The sequence below is a fragment of the Haliotis asinina genome, chromosome 1, assembly GCF_037392515.1.
Source record: "Haliotis asinina isolate JCU_RB_2024 chromosome 1, JCU_Hal_asi_v2, whole genome shotgun sequence".
Lineage (NCBI taxonomy): Eukaryota > Metazoa > Mollusca > Gastropoda > Lepetellida > Haliotidae > Haliotis > Haliotis asinina.
The window spans coordinates 67,400,367-67,417,706 of NC_090280.1; the positions used below are offsets into that span (position 1 = coordinate 67,400,367).

The window sequence follows — 17,340 nt, forward strand, 5'->3', positions numbered from 1 at the left end:
ACGGAAAGGATACATAGTTTTAAAGAATGAACTATTGTTGCAATCAGCGGAAGTATTTACACTAGCTTTATGCTAGTATTTCATCAGGAAAATATAGTGCTAGGTGTGATTTCTTCCTTAATGAGTTGAGTTGTTATATATCTTCCCAGAATTACATTTTGCAATTTGTTTATTCTATTTTGTAATGTATGGTGAATTGAAGTTTCTCTGCATGTCCTTAATCATTATGCTGAATCTTGTAACTGGGATAAAGCATGGTTGAAGTTGATTGGTTGAAGTTTTGCTCACGATTGACAGGTTCATACCTTCAACAGACTTGTAAGTAACATGGATATTGAAGCAAAATTCAACATAGTCAACCTTTATAAGACCCATAGTTGCCCTTCACTTGTACGTTCTATCATCGACAGAGATTATTACAAAATATCTAAAGATTTCTGTGAAACACGATGATTGTGAAGATGTTCAGGTTTAAGGATCCTTTACCCTGTCAGCAGGCAGATCACTACTTACACCAGCTGGTTTGCTGGCTGTTTCAGACATGTCCCCCACCCTTCACAGGATCAACTAGTTGTTAACATTCACTGTGCTAGAAACTCTTAAAAGAAGACCTTTTTCTTTGACTCCTCAGAACACACTGGAGAAATGTCTTGCTCTTTGAAGTTTGCATCAATATTCACACTGTATTCGACTTTCCCAAAAGTGTTGTTATCTCCCTTTATAGAATATTTTAGGATTATCTCCCTTACACGTTGACTTCTTCCGGTGAGTAGTTTCATCAAAATGGCGGAGAAAGGTGACGTTAGTTTTGTTGAGAATGATGTTCAATTTGATTCAGTGAACATGAAAAAACTTCGAACGTACTTAAGAGACAGAAACCAGAAGGTAACATGAGTTAAAGATCAACTCATAGCACATGCAAAAGGTGCACATGCACTGAATTTACAGAAAAATAATTCTGTAGCTGGACAGTGTAACACTGTTCGTACCCTCGGTATATCTTTGACAATAACATCAAAGCTTTGTACTTCGGGTGGCCATCAGATGCCAGATAACTTTTCGTTAATTACTGGATGAAGCGATGACCTAGAATTACTACCATTATTCACAGAGAGGGATGTATACAATTACCTGGCATTGAGCACCCATGGAACTGTGGACAGTAAACCTATGAAAGCTATTCATCAGCTCAAGGTATTGATATTTTATGAAGACCGACATGTCCATTGCATAGCTGTGCATGGTACCTCTGAAGACTGTGACCGTCTGTTTGTCAGATGTTTAGTTATACCATCTCTGCCAACAACAGATAAGAAGAGCAATCCTGATCATCACGTCTGGGCACTGCCTGTCCAAAGTAACAGGCCATGTCAACTCTGCTTACTGTACCTGTGCAGCTGGGTATGTATTCAGAGAATTTACGAAAAACTACAATCACTTAAGAGTTCCCTGATAGTAGTGAAATTGTTGGGTTATTTTTGTTGTTGTTGTTACATCTTGGTTTAAATCTTTATCATCTTGGTATTCAGTAAGGTGGGTAATGCATGTCACTGAAACATTGAATGCACAAGGTTAATTATTCGTATTCTTTCACAGAACTGGAGAAGCCTGCAACCATGTCTCTGCTCTGCACTATGCCTTGGTGGATATATTACAGATGTAGGAAGCAGGACAACTCTCATGTACCTCCACCAAATGTAAATGGATGATCCCTCGCGATCGAAAGCTTGCTCCTTTGACCGCCGATGACCTACATCTAATGTCAAGTGGGAGGAGGAGTGTTTTAAAGAGGAAAAGAGAGGAAACTAACTGCACAGTAACGTCTTCAAATGCTGACAAACCCTGTGATATGTGTCCCAATACAGGTATGCCCAAAACAAGCATAGATGAGGACCAATTTAGGAAAAAACTGACAAGTAATGAAAACAAAAAGAGGTGTGGATTTGTAGTCACAACAGGTGTTGTCAGTGATGAAGAGCAGATGGCTGATGTAGGATGTCAGCAGTTACATGCACCACCAGTGGACTTTTACTTTTGTGATAATGTTGATCTTGCATCTCAGAGTTGTCAGAATGTCTTTGAAAATTATGCTGAAAGTATCAAAGTTACTGAAGAAGAGTCAACAATTATTGAGAGCATTACTAGGGGACAACAGAAGCAGGTGAATTGGGAGGAGGCAGGGAAAGACAGGATAACAAGTTCTGATTTTGGCAGCATTTGTCTACGGAGATACACAACTAGTAGTATATACAATGACAGTTCTGGACCACTTTCAAGAAATGTCTCTACAAAGCCTTATTTTGTAAATAAGGCTTTGGTTGGGCCATTAGCTCTTGCTACTATTACCCCTACTACTTAACGTGTGTTGGAGGTAACACTGTGCCGTACGGTACGATCAATAATTCTTCTCTTACAAACCCTCTACCCGGCCCATCCCTCAAGTAGTACAAGTTAGGTTCGTCGGCTTTCATATCCACTTTATCTATGTTGTAAGTTTTGACTGACCATATAGGATCGGTGGCTCGCTTACGGCTATCACCCTCGTGTTCCCCCGGCTGGTATAGATACCTCACTAGGGCCCTATCTGGTATCTGTTTCTCCTTCCCACGCAATGGAGCGGCCGACTCTGCAACTATTGATTTTAGTTTGATAGCGTCTGCCGGTTTCTTACCGGTGAGACGGGTGACTTCATGGTTGATTGCCGACACCACCTTGGGTAACCTCGTGACCCATTCAGTCGATCGTTTTCCAGGGGTGGCTATCTCCCTAGCATACTGATAGCCGAACAAGCGCTCAGCCAAAGTCCTATTAAATCTCTCAACTATGGCTTGGCTGCAATGGGCTCCGGCCGTGCCACGCCTGACCTTTGTATCGTGTTTGGCTAGCAGTTGTGACACGGCACCCATGAACTCCCGTCCGGTGTCAACTTGCAGCTCTGTTGGCCACGTCAGCGGACTGCGTTTGTATATGCGTTTGAATCCTCTGGCTACCTGGGCCGAATCTTTCGTGGTCAAGGGTTCGGCTTCCTTGTAACGACTGGCTACGTCCACTACGCTTAAGGCATACTTGTACCTCTTGTCGTGGGGTAGGAACAGTAGGTCTGCCTGGTGAACGCTATTAGGTATGTTAATACCGAACCTCCTTCTAGGCACGTAGCGTGGTGCCGGCAAATAGATCTGCCACAGGGCTTGTTTTTCAAGCCACGCTTTGGCTTCCTCCGGGGGTACTCGCGCTATTTTAGCTAGCTTATCTACTGCGCTAGCTCCTTTCCAGTACCCACGCGGGCTGTAGTAAATAGCCTCAAATTTTTTCATGTCCATACGCGTATGTGTTTATCCCATCAATAGCTATCCAACGTTTCGTGTCCATAGGCGACAGGGACGTCTTGTTTATAGTCAGTCCGTATATCTTATGCCCATCACTTCTAAGTGTGTTCATTTTATGCCTAAAGGTACGGGTCTTGAACAGGGCTTCCTTGAATCTGGCGTGTTTGATGTGTTGTTTCACCACATACTTCTTAACCCCCTTAGCCTTCCGGATCTCACTATTGTCGGCTTTCAGTATGGAGTACATCTTAGGTCTCAAACCTATGTACTCGGCTATGGGCGTGCCAGCACACTCGTCCTTCATCTTACCTAGGACCTTTTTATTTACCGTACTGTGTATGGCATGGGTCTTAGGGTAGTCGCTGGTGTCGTATAAATCGAGGTGTTTTTTCATGTCCTCGTACACGTCCTCGGTTCGAATCTCCATCAGCAGGGAATCCGTGTCAGTGTACAGCACTTCACACCTGTCACCGTACTGTTTCTTGAGCTCGTAGTAAAAGTCGTACATCAGGTGTTTGGATAAATCGAGGATGCTCATCCCCACGTAAACAGGCCGGTTGAATTTTATGTGGCTTTTCTTCATGTGTAGGGCAACCAGGTTGTCTGTGAATATCTTACTACGGTTGAATGCCGGACTGGCTATCAATCTCCTGAGCTTGTCTTCCTCACTAGACCGAACCAGCTTCACTGTCACGCGTTTCCTCAGGTTCTCCATAGTCTTACCAAACACCGAGTTGTTCATGAGCTTGTAGAGATTTTTCTCAAAATCACTGGTGGCTTTTTTTCGTAGGTCTGTGTTCATTCTGATGTAGGGCTCCATCCATGGGCTCTGGTCGAACATGAGCACCCTGTGTATTTTGGTCAGCCTCATACCCAACGACAGGTACAGCTGTAGGTTGCAATAGTGAACGATGTACTTGGTCTTATTCATTAAGTTAGGCACGAGTTTTTCAACGTCTGTCACACGCCCACCTGACAATTTATGTTGGTACTCGGACATCCAGTCTGGGTTAACCCTCATATGTTCGGGAGCCAGGGGGTAGCTGTTGTGCGATGTGTGTAATTCCTTGGTATACTCTAAGTCAACCTCGAGGATATAGCCTTTGTTCGAATCTGGTGCAACCCCCATAACATCAACGTAGGGTACCCATTCGAATCCCCCTGTAGGTAGATACTGGCTCATGGCCGAGCCGTACAGGTTGTTTGCGTCGAGGTAGAGAATGTGATTGGTTGGCTTGTTAGGATCGTAACCTTTCACGTATTGATTATTTGCTTTCGCGTATCGTTTGGATGCCATGGAAATCCCACCTCGCAAGCCTTTCTCAATGAATAGGTGCATGTCGTAATCTGTGAGCAATTCCAAATTAACTCCGGTTTTTTTAAGCAAGGCGTCCCACGACAGACCTGGGCTGGTGTAATACCATGCAGGGTCGAGTTTATACTGCTTGAAACAAGTCCGCCTAAACGTTTCAAACACGTCGGCTAACAGCAGTACATCTGTCCTCAAGTACAGGTCGTGATAATCACCCAGGTTCTTACAACCCAGTTTATTCCATACGTTAGTCGCGTGCGAGTAATCATCTCGTGAGACGGACGCCTCATTCAGCTTGCTATAAAAGCAGTCAATAGGGGGTAGTCTGGTCTCGGTGAACTTGGCCCAACTATCCATGTACTCATAGGGGTACACACCCTTCCTCATAAGCAGGGGTCTAGTCTCGGCGTCTGTGTATCGATCGGTGATAGGGAAGGTATTGTTGGCCTTGACCAGACTGTCGAGTGACGACAGGAGGAACTGAAACGAGTCAATGAACCTAAGTCCGTTTAAGCTGAAGGAGATGTATCTCTCCATGTTGTTGGGGATGCACGTTATATTACCATCGATTTTCGCGATGGCCTGCATGATCAAGTGTGAGTCGTACCCTCTCAAGTTGTGAAAGACAACGGGGATGTTTATTGTCTTAGGGTTGATTTTAAGCTTGAGGTTGCACGCGTTGTGAGCGGCACCTCTATACTTACCAGTTATGTGACAGTGATCTCTCACCGAATCACCGTTAAGTGGTGATTCACACACGTGACAGTTAGTGCTACTAGCGTGGGCTAGCCTGTCGACTCGGGTCAGACGCATGGGAGCGATTTTATACAATGCATTCCTAATAATTTTTTCTTCCTCCTGCAAACACTTTAGAAACCTTTCAGCCGCGTCAGGCCCCCTATATACTACCGGAGCTTTCGTTTCCCCGTCACAACGGACGACAATGTATCCAAACCCACAGGCTTTATGCTCTTGTGTCTTGTGGGTAAAGGTACCGGCGGCACCACTGGGGGAATCCCCACCCACAACCAAGGCTTCGAAGTCGGCGTATATAATATAAGGCACAGACATTTGATTCTTGTGGTTACTGAATTTTAGGATATTGTCACCTTCCTTAGGCATGTCGACTCGTATGGCCGTCTGCCCCACACCTTGACAATCATCCCGGTGGGATTCTAATAAATCAGCTCGACTGAAACCGTGTAGGCATCGTACACAAAAGTGTTTTTCCCCATCGTGTTTCGACTGGTCATGCAACAACCAGCTGAGATGTTTTATCCATGTGTAGTGATACTTTTCACCTCGTTGGATCATGAATATATTGATAACTTGGCGATCCTTCACCGGGCTGACCCTGTGTACTATTGTTGTGTTACCTTCGTGCCCAAAGACATTTATAGCCAGATTATTCTGTTTTTCTACTTTAGTGATCTGGGATATGGGGGTGGGTTCATCTATACCATCCCAGTTGAGCCCATCGTCTTGGGGATAGCTAGAAAGCCTATCTGAATGAGTGCCAGCTGGAAATAAGGCTGACCTGATAGCTAACCTCAGGCAATCGTTTCCTCTATATTCTTAACGTTTACTATGGCATGTTTATTCCTATAGTAGGGAGGCAAGGCTAGGTATGACCCGCCTCTGAACGGCACGTAGTTAGCTATGTCTAGATAGACATTATCGATTTTATCTACAACCCACCCGGACCCCAAGTGTGTGTAGCGTTCTAGGTATTCTCGTATCTGCTGAAAACTGGTATCGATTGATGCGTCAATGGTCTCTGTATGTGTGACGACCTCTTGTTGACCTCGGAAGTAAGGCTGAACATACTCAGTGGTACTCCCAACCTGCTTATCGAGCGACATTTTCACTGTGATCTGAAACTTGATACTTCCTAAGTTATTTAGTTCCTGGTTGACCTTATCAGCTATCAGAGGCTTGATATCTATAATGTCTATATTTCTATCAACGTGCATGCGCCAACCTCTCAAATAGTTGCCTACAGCGCGCTCAGTGCACACGAACTGTAGGTCAATAGCTCTATTCTGTCGTAATAATTCTACAAGCTGTGGTTTTCTCATACGGGAATACCCGCCTAAACCCAAATCGTGTGCCTCGGCTTTCAGTTGTTTTACAGTGGGTACGGGGGCATGTGATAACAATGCGGTTAACCCGGCTCTCCCCAGGTTTGAATAACCCGTGTATCCAAGCTGTTTTGCTTGAGCTTTTAATTGTTTTACTGAAGGAGGGGCTTCTAAACCTAGTAATCTCAACAATGCTGACTTCCGCATTCGAGAATACCCGATCACACCTCTCTGTTTTGCGACCCTCTTCAGCTCGCGTACAGTAGACATAGTGTTTACACCTAAGAGAACCAATGTCTAGTTGCTTCACAGTAAAGGGAGATAACCCTTTCACGCACTGGAGTCTATCTTGAGCAGTCGCCTACGTTCTTTTATGTAGCCTTTTTTATTCTCGTAGATGAGTTGATGCCTGACTACGTTCGCTCCGTGAGCTTTACATAGACAGTAGTGTCCTTTAACCCCGATACCACACACAGAACACGTGTAGTTAGGACTTCCCATATGGAAACAACAGAACCCCTGATTCCTGCATTTCCTACCACAGGCCTCGGTCTTCCCCATAAGTATGTATTCGCATCGGTATGGAGCGGGTCTCATGTTTACTTATATAGGTATTTTAATTTAATTGCTTTGCAACCAACGCAGTAGCTGCTATACCCAACACTATGAAGCCCAGTTCACGATTCATTTGTCCCTTGGATGGTGTGTAGTACTGAGCGAGTGTGGGTTTATTGAGCGGTTCCAATTGTTTACCAGTTAGTAGGTAGTATTCTTTCATTGCTTCATCGACATCGTTGAATGTTTGAACGGCATGGTTTTCACGCGTGAGTTGTTCGTTAATAAAATCGATCCTCTGGAGACGTTTTTTAGCGTACTCAGCCTGTGCTCTTTGTAATTTCTCAGTAGCGAGATCGTGCCGCTTCCTTTCTTCCTGTATTTCAGCCGCGTGATCATCTCGTAGTTTCGAGAAGAGGAAATTACTCCCGGAAAATGCCAGGGCATTCACTAACGCCCCACCGACCATCATAGCTATCGTGGCCATCCCTATATTTATTTCATTATATTATCAGGTATTATTCCTTGTTTTACTAGGATGTCTTTTGTGGCCATCGCCATACCAAGGTTCATTATGAGCATACCCATATCCTGCAGGTTGAAATCTAGCTTGATAGTTGGTTGTTTAAGCACCATTTTAGTCAACCGAGCGTACCCTACTGCTAGACTGGCTACCACTGTGGCGTGGTATGCGTCGTTGACGAACGTTTTCCCCTCAGACATTATGTATATATAAAAATATTTTAAATTATAACATGATATGCGGGTCAATAGTGGGGGTGGGGGGCTCACTGTTGGGTGGTGGCTCACTGTGGGAGGGTACCCCCACGTATAACCATGTTATAACCACGGCAGCAGTTACGCCTACAGCCAACAACAGTCGGGGGTTGGTCACTTTATGTTGGTTACACCACCGTTTTTTACCGGCAGCTACTCTCTTAGGATTCTTCTGCCTGGTTACTGTTTGTGAAGGGGTCTCCTCCACTGTTGGGGGTACCTCCACTGGTTCCTGTGCAGCATCCATCTATACTATTATTATTATTCTTTCTCTCAAATTGACAATGTTTTGCCGTGATAATCGCCGCCGTCACTGGAGCCAACAACATACCATATTTGTGGTACAGCCCGCAGCTGATAGAGCTCACGGCGTGTTCGATAAAAGGGTCTTTCTCGAGGTCCTCCCACAGGTAAAGTCGGCGCTCTGGTGGAATGGGAAGGAAGTGTGATACAATACCGGTGTATATCTGGGTCATAGCCGATCCTATTGTCTTTGTCATTTCTGCTCCGAGCCGGGACTCGTATCTAGCGTACAGCTTATCGATTTCTTCGGCTGACATTTTGTGAATTTTATCCGGAGTGTAGTCTCCAAAGTAATGTTTGGCTTTGCCGCCAACAGCCAACACCACCAGTTTCTCTCGCTTGGGGGAATCCCCCACAGTGGGGCCTGCCGGCGGCGTTGGGGAGACCCCCAACTGTTCGAGCAATTCCTCACACTCCATCTTATAATATAACAAGTAAGATTTAGTTTTAACTATATAATACCCGATGCAGACAAAACACAGAGAAATGAAGGTTAAGTTGCACACGACAAATACTTCAAATATCATAGCTATATACTTAGCTTTAGCTTAGCTTTGCTTAGCTTTGCTTAGCTTTGCTTAGCTTTGCTTAGCTTTGCTTAGCTTTGCTTAGCTTTAGCATACTATATATGCTACTGGTTGGTCGGTCTTGAGCACGAGCTTAGCGTGTTTAGTTTCAGCGAGCTGTTTCTTCACCCGTTCCCGTTCTAATTTACTCATCACATCGTTCTCTCTCAAACACTCCTCGAACGAATCCCTGTCCTTGCAGTGAAATAAGGCCACCCATCGCGTCTGCTCCCTGAGGTCTTTCAACACCGAGTTGAACTTCTGCGTTAGCACCCAGACGCTGTGATTTGCATGCCGGCCGGAGAAGGCCAGGTACGATAGCATGTCTCTCTTTTTTGTTATCTCGCGATTAGCGCTGCAGTCGTCCAGTATGAACAGCGTCGGTTCCCCTTTAAATTTCTCGTGAAGAGCTTTCAACCAGTCCTGCAGGCGTGTTCCAGGGTCGATTTTGTGTACGTCCGGGTCCGTCATCACCCAAGGTCGCGCGTACGTTTTATTCATGCTCAGAGTAGGGCACATGATAACGATGTTATCGAACACATCCTTGTAGTAACCCTCCAACATATCCAACACGAAAACGGTCTTCCCACAGCCAGTCTGCCCGCACACTATGGCGCAGTGTGGGTCAGTGGGTAGTTGTGGGTACCCCTGGGGTGTGTGGGGGGACTGTTTATTGTTGGGGGGTGTGGGGGGGTACCCCCCATCAGTAGATGGCTTGCACGAATCTCCCATTGTCTATATTAAGTTGCGCGTCCATAATAACGTACAGATATAATTTCAACTTACCAGCGGGTTGAGCCTTCTTAGTAATCTGGATGGTTATCCCTTCGCTGCCGTTATCTATACGGCGCCCGCTACCGTGCAGTTTATCATCATCCGTGGATCGCATGTCCAACCATAAGGCGTACTTGGTGGTCAGGTATTCACCGATCTGCACGGAGCCGAGGTCCAGGTCCTTTGTTATATAATCCCCCACTGGTAGCTTTTTTATCTCATCCCACTGCTGGTGTGGTCTCATACCATGACTGAACAGCTGGTTGGGCACGCCCTCGATGGTAACTTCCACCTTTTCAATCTCGGGGTTGAAAAACTTCTCGCTGTCCCTCCGGAATGGATCGTAATACTCCACGGGGACGACCAGGATACCTTTCATCGATCGCGCCGGCACGTTCAGGTTGATATTCCACACAGTGTCGCTCTTATCTCGCACAACTGATCTATGCCTCAGTACGCGATCGTACAGGATAGCCATCTTCCCAGAGTACTGGCTTCGAACCTGCCTGGCCAGCTCCGGGCTAGTGACCATGTCGAACTCCAGAGAGATGTTGTCTATGGCATAACTGGCCTCATCACCGTTCGGCGTACGCACTACTTTGCTATAGTCGTTAAACGTGAGCTCGTATTCGAGCCTATCACCCAGCGCGGCCTGGTAAAACGGCGCGTGTCCCGTGAGCAACTCGAAGTCTAGTGGCACGCAGAATCGATTCCCGTATGCTCGAGCGATGGCCTTTTCACCGTCCGATAGCTTGTCTAGCTGGTCTGGCGTGAAGGCATACCCTATACGCGACCGGGTTGATTTGCTGATACCCTGGTACACATCATTGACTCGTTCTCCCTCGCTTTTCCAGAGATCCCTGTAGCAGTGAAACACGTCGCTGTCGTCGATGCTCAGCACCTCGTTACCGCTGATCTTGACGGTCGTTTTCTTGATGATAGCTCGACCCACGTTCCGCACTAGCTCGCGTTTGTCGTTGTCGGAGGTCAACGTGATATTGAACGCCAGTCGAACAGTGCCTGGTACAATGAGGTCATTCTCACCAAGGTTTGGAAATCTAACCAGCAGAGTTTGATTCTGGTCTATCTTGCTGGGATTGTTGGTGATGGTCACCGACTGGCGCACGGCTCTGGCGCCTAATGGCTCTCTCAATCTTCTGAAAGGATCTAATTTTCTACCGTACATTGTTATATAAATGAAATATATTTTTAATACTAATGGATGAAGACATACCTATGGATGATATGTGGGACGATAGTGCCCAGGCATTCGATGATGACCAGGAGACCTCATTCTCGCAAAGTGACGAGCTCCTTAAGGGCGCCGTCGATGATTATTACAACGCAGTTGAAAATAAATCCAAACTCAAACCGTTGGGAAGGAACTATTCCGATTTTACCCTCAGCAATGGCACGCTGCGTTTGAAGTCTCGCCCGGAGATCGATCTCATGAATAAACGCACTAGAGAACCGCTTGCTTTATCAACATTGGCTGGTAAACATGGGAATGACTTTATCCGCGATGAACTAGGCTTCACAGATTACGGTGGCGCGCGACCTAAGCAGTATCCTCCGAAGTTAGTTCAAGGTCTGGAAGGCATCAGGGACGCCACAGATCAAAACATGACTTATGATATTAAAAAGGTGTTGGCCGACTACGAGAACGAGCCCTTCCCGGGGCTCGAATTTACCGTTCGGGAACTGAGGGGGTTGGACCTGTTGATGCAAACCATTCGTGGTCAGCTCTGGAAAAGCACGGCCAAAATGAGTGAGATAGACGACCACATCGCCTATGAAAAGAAAAAACTCGGTGAAACTGAGGACGAGTCTATGAAAGCCACCATCGAGGAACGAATACGTAATTTGGAAGATGAAAGGCAGACATGGTTGGAGACAGCGTCCGGCTACAAAGAAAAGCTTAGATCCCAGGTCAGCCGTGTGCGGGAAACCATCAATCAAGTCCTCCACCGAGACACCACGTTAGCAGACAGGATTCGGATATTGTTCCGGGAGCAAGGGATCACCATCGCCAGCATTCTAACTGCATTGGGTTTCATTATATCAACCCTGGTGGTGTCACTGGTGGGAGGAACCCCTGTGGGGCCTGCCAGTGGGGGAGTTCCCCCCACACCCCCCGGCGGTGGGGGTGTTAAAGACTGGATAAAAAAACTTGGGGAAGGCCTAGCTAAACTGGCTGGTAAAGCCGCCGAAGCCCTTCCCGGCATCCTGGGTAGCATCGTCTCGTGGTTGTTGAGCGCTCTGTCTAAAACTGCCATGTGGCTCAGTCAAAACCTGTGGGCAGCCATCGTCGCCGTGGCGGGTCTGGTGTACGTAGCGGCTAAGAAATCTTTAACCAAATAAGTCCCAAAGTTACCCCACCAACCACTAGGGCTGTTTTATTATCAATATGCTGCTGATAGGGGGGTACCCCCACATGAATATGGGGGTGTGGTGTTGGTTGAATTTTAGGCTCCGGAGGTGGCACCACTATACCCTTTTCACGTGGTGGGATGTGTGGGATATAGGGGGTGTTAATATCGGGGTTGATACCCAACTTTTGGTCCGCCGTGGCTATGACTATTTTGTTGTTATAACCCACCACTTTTTTTATTCTCAGTTGCATATCACTCGGAGCCATGTACAACCCCACGCCGAACACGTAATTGACTTTCGATCTGGCGTATTCTAACACGTTTTGGTAACGGTCGATGGCCCGCGGGAGATCAACTGGAGAATTGATAGCATCCTCAACGTTGGAAACGAACTGTTTCTGAGCGTCGTAAGCAGTTCCCTTACCGAGGATGTTGGAACGCGTCATAGACTGCGCACCCAACAGCGCCCACACGTACGTTCGAATCGAGTCGTTCAAGCGTATTGTACCAGCACGAGTGAATCCTTTCGATGTTTTTGAGATCATTTTAGTCCAGGCTGTGGCTGCATCAGGATTGGTTTGCTTTATACAGCTGACATGGATCTTTTCATTCGTTGTGGGGCCTGTAAATGTATGACGGTTTGGGTTGTATGAACCATCTTTAGAACCGGCATAATATGTTCCGGACCTGTAGAAGTACACGAGAACTATACCGAGACCATGGTTCACACCAGGAAGGCGAAAGTCTTTATTCGTTGGAATCTCAAACTCCCCACAAACACGTTCATAAGCGCGTTTATCATAGGGGTTATTCGTCATACTCCACGCTTTATCTTGGGGAAGAGGAGCACTTATTTCCTTCAATATTCGTCTCGTTTGATAATAAATATGAAACAAAATAACCGCCTTACTCAGTTCGTCTATACCGTAGTCTGGTGTCACACCCGACCCTGTCGTCGCACACCACACAGCAAAGTTGAGTTGGTTCTGCCAAAACTGCATTGGGTTTTGATTCCAGTTTACCACCGCCTGCGCGTTATTAACGGACACGACATAGTTTTCAAAGATATTAATAAAGGTTGTTTTAAACCCCGTACCATCTGCATTCACCGCGATTTTCAAGTGTGCTAAATCCATATTATAATATATAATTCATATATTATAATATGTACATAACACTTCCAGGAATAACGAGCGGTGAGGCCGTTCAGCTGACGCACGCGATCGATAACACGTCAGGTCAACTCGAAGTCGCACTCTGCGATATCACCTACCTACCGCAATGGACTAACATCAACGCCAGCAACAATAAGCTGTTCGTCAGTGGAACTCGCAGCCAGATAACTGACGGCTACTACAGCGTGTGCTCTCTAAATGACGAGGTCTTCAAACCCCTGGGAGCCGAACTCAAGATGAACGACTCAAACGGCACAGTGGTGTTAATCAACAACGGAAGAACCTCCTTGAGGCTCGGCCGACCATTAGCGAGGATACTCGGTATGTCTCCTGACGAGATAAAACCAACAACAACCGTCACAGGCACGAAGGTACCCGACCTAGTACCGTACCGAGAGCTGTACATTCATCTCGATCAGGTGAGCACAACATACAACATTCAAGGAGGTCACCCTTCCACTATACTGAGAGCAGTGCCGGTGAAAACTGAGAAATACAACGACGGTAGAACCGAGTCGTTTTCACCACGGCAGTATAAGAGATTAACCCAGGGCAACATACCTGAGCTGACAATATCGGTGTTAGATATAAATCATAATCCTGTAAATATAGGATACCTCAGCTTAACGCTTCATGTAAAATGACCAGCGCACAAGGGCCCGGAGTGAAAAAATGCGTCAATATCGGGATCTCCGACCTCGGAGACGCGCGGTTTCGACGCTCCCGGAGTAGATGGTAAATCGTACGCCTTGCAACTGAAAAACAACATTTACAAACGCGTTGAAATCCCCTCCGGTGGAACCCTAAGTGATATGATAGATACCACAAGAGCAACAGTCAACACTAAGTACGCCCTTGTCAACACCGGTGATAATAATTGGATAATATACCCATCGTTCGGTGGTAAACTGTTCGACTTAGACGATGTTGAGAGCACTACCGTCGTCCAAAACAAACCATATATGCTCGTCTTCACCGAAGATGACAAGTGGGTGTTGTTACCCGATAACGACGACTGGTTTCTCAATATTAGACTCGTCTCCCCTTACGTGTTTACTGATAACAAAGACAACCACCTAAACAAAATCGTGAACAATGGAACCCTGCTCGTGGCTTACGTCCCAACTCAGAGACGTAGCGTAGTCGTCAGCCCAGTCAACACTATGGCAGCCCACATGCTATCGAGTAAACCGGCCATACAAAACGTGAAATTACAGTTGGTGTCTGAATTCGAAGGTGTGGTCAAGATACTAGAGAGTCTACCGGCAAACTCAACACTGATCATCAAAGTCTACCTAGGGGAACCATCGGGGAATGATGTCGAGATCGTGAAGGGGATCAAACTCGGGTGGGTGAAACGACACCAGTATCAAGTTTGCAACGTTTACGTGCGGGTGGGTGTCGGCTCCAACACCAGTCTGCAGGGGGTCAACGTGATCGTGGAAAACAAGATATCACTAATCAATATCTTCCTGCCTGACAACATACACTTCATGGGTATGAAGTTCACCCCTGAATTATTATCAGAAAACCAGTTGGAAATTATATCGTAATAGTATAATAATGACCAGTCATCGTCCCAACACTACGCTTAACGACCTGGGAGATACGGAGGGATTCGATCAGCCTGGTGAGGAAGGTGAATTATACATCCTGCACTTCAAAGACAACGTGTACAGACGGGTGCCATTACCAGATTTAAAAGAGCCCAAATGGCTGATCAACTTAACATTCACCTCACCTTATATCACATTAAATAATGGGTTGGTCTCTAAGATTAAGAACAACGGTATCTGGGCCGGGGATTTCATTCCGGAGAGGACATTAATACACCTACCATCTACTGGTTACGAAAAAAAGGGGTTAAGTGCTTATCCACACAATAAATTAACATTTAGCAGTAATCTTGATAGAATATCCTCCCCTTTCACCCTCATCATAGAAGTCTTCTTTACGGCTTTATTCGATGGAGCCCCCCCAATAGTACATCAAATTTTACCCGGGGTGTCAATACGCTGGTATTACATAGACCAATATTGTCGTATTGTTATACAACAGGATACCACTGGTCCTATAAACCACTTAATAAGCCTCCGTGGGGTTTCTATTACAACAGGAAATTCTATTAGCCTCTCACCTATTGCCCTGACTAGTAGTCTAGAACTTGTAGACTTCAAATTCATTGATAGATTTTTAACTGAAACCCAATTAAAATATCTTTCAAAATATACATTATAGGATGGGTCTGTACCCAGTCGTAGAGGAAGTAGCGAAGACGCTGGAAACCGTAGATGGGTTCCGCTTGAGGCAGTTATGTGATGTGAAACGCCAACTAGAACAAGACCGTGACACGCGGAAAGCACTATGTAAAAAGTACCATAGAGCTTTCAATATCGTGGACGGGGCTGACACTACCCTTATGGCAACCAGCATGGGACTAGGGGCGGCAGGTGTTGGATTGTTGGCTACCATCGTGGCTGCACCTATAGTGCTAGGTATTGAAATAACGGCAGGGGTGGCAGGGTTAGCAGGATTGGCGCTTAAGTTAGTATCACGCAGACTTAATCGTAAGGCATTGAAACACGACGAGATCAGGGTTCTGGCCGAAGCAAAGCTGAACACAGTGAGTGAGCGTATTTCCACGGCACTCTCTGACAGTAAGATCTCAGAAGAGGAGTTTCGTTCAATCCTCTCTGAACTCAAAAAATATAACGGAATGAAACAAGATATTCGATCCAAGTCTCGTAAGTCTGCTATCAGCGAGGACGAGAAAAAAAAGTACATAGAACAGGGGATACAAAAAGCCCAGCAAGCCTTTATTATGAACACCAAAGAGATCGTAGGCGGTTCACGTTAAACTGTTTCATCGATATAAACATGCCGTAGACCGCCAACTTTTTATAGTGGGAGGTATCTATACCAGCCGGGGGAACACGAGGGTGATAGCCGTAAGCGAGCCACCGATCCTATATGGTCAGTCAAAACTTACAACATAGATAAAGTGGATATGAAAGCCGACGAACCTATCTTATACTACTTGAGGGATGGGCCGGGTAGGGGGTTTGTAAGAGAAGAATTATTGATCGTACCGTACGGCACAGTGTTACCTCCAACACACGTTAAGTAGTAGGGGTAATAGTAGCAAGAGCTAATGGCCCAACCAAAGCCTTATTTACTAAATAAGGCTTTGTAGAGACATTTCTTGAAAGTGGTCCAGAACTGTCATTGTATATACTACTCACCTGAACCAGATAGACTTGTCCACCATATTTTGGGTTATGGTAAAGACTTATCATCAGTCCATACGAGATGGGGCACTTCCCACTGCTCGACACCTATATGTTCTCAGGATGACTTAAAGACCATCCTAATGTCAGGGTTACACAGTGTGGACTCATTGTAAATCCACAGTATCCCTATTTGGGTGCTAGTCCTGATGGCCTGGTGTCTTGTGCTGACTGTGAAAAGTGCTGTTCATCACATGGAGTACTTGAGATCAAATGTCCCTCGGCACTTAGGGATCTTACACCTCAAGAGGCTGCTTCATAAGTGGATTTCTTTTGCAAATTGGATGAAAATAAGAACTTGAAAATTAAAGAACATCACCCCTATTACTTCCAAGTTCAAGGTCAAATGGCTATTGCACAGGGAGAATGGTGTGACTTTGTAGGACACTGAAGGGTATTTCATTTCAGAGAATTGCATTTAATAAATTGAAGTGGGATGAAATGGTTAAAAAACTAAAACGTTTTTATGTGACAGCAATTGTGCCAGAACTCTTCTCCAGATGAGTGCATCGTGGACTTAAACTCTACTAAGTGTTTTCACAAGTATTACACCCAGTGACGTGTTTCTGATGTTGTATAATGATGGTATTGTAATAGTTATCATTCTCAATAAACTTTCCTGTTTTGTAATTGTTCCGAAGGAATTTCAAAATTTCACATTATGCAGAACTACATATCGTTAGTTGAACATACATCAACAGAAACAAGATGAGTTTTTAGTCAAAGGGCAGATTACAGTAATTCCAGTGATTACTGTAAAGCGACATGCAGAACTTTCATTATTTCAAATCTATAAGGTAAGAAAAGTTGAT

At 45.5% G+C, this 17,340-nt stretch overlaps 1 protein-coding gene and 1 pseudogene across 3 annotated transcripts in view; both read left to right on the plus strand.

Moving 5' to 3' along the window:
• Positions 1 to 17,340, plus strand: part of LOC137296332 (adenosine deaminase domain-containing protein 1-like) — a 201,088-nt gene that overhangs the window by 50,937 nt on the left and 132,811 nt on the right. The gene's annotated exons all lie outside the window — the stretch shown is intronic.
• On the plus strand, positions 1,045 to 16,790 carry LOC137258556 (uncharacterized; annotated as a pseudogene).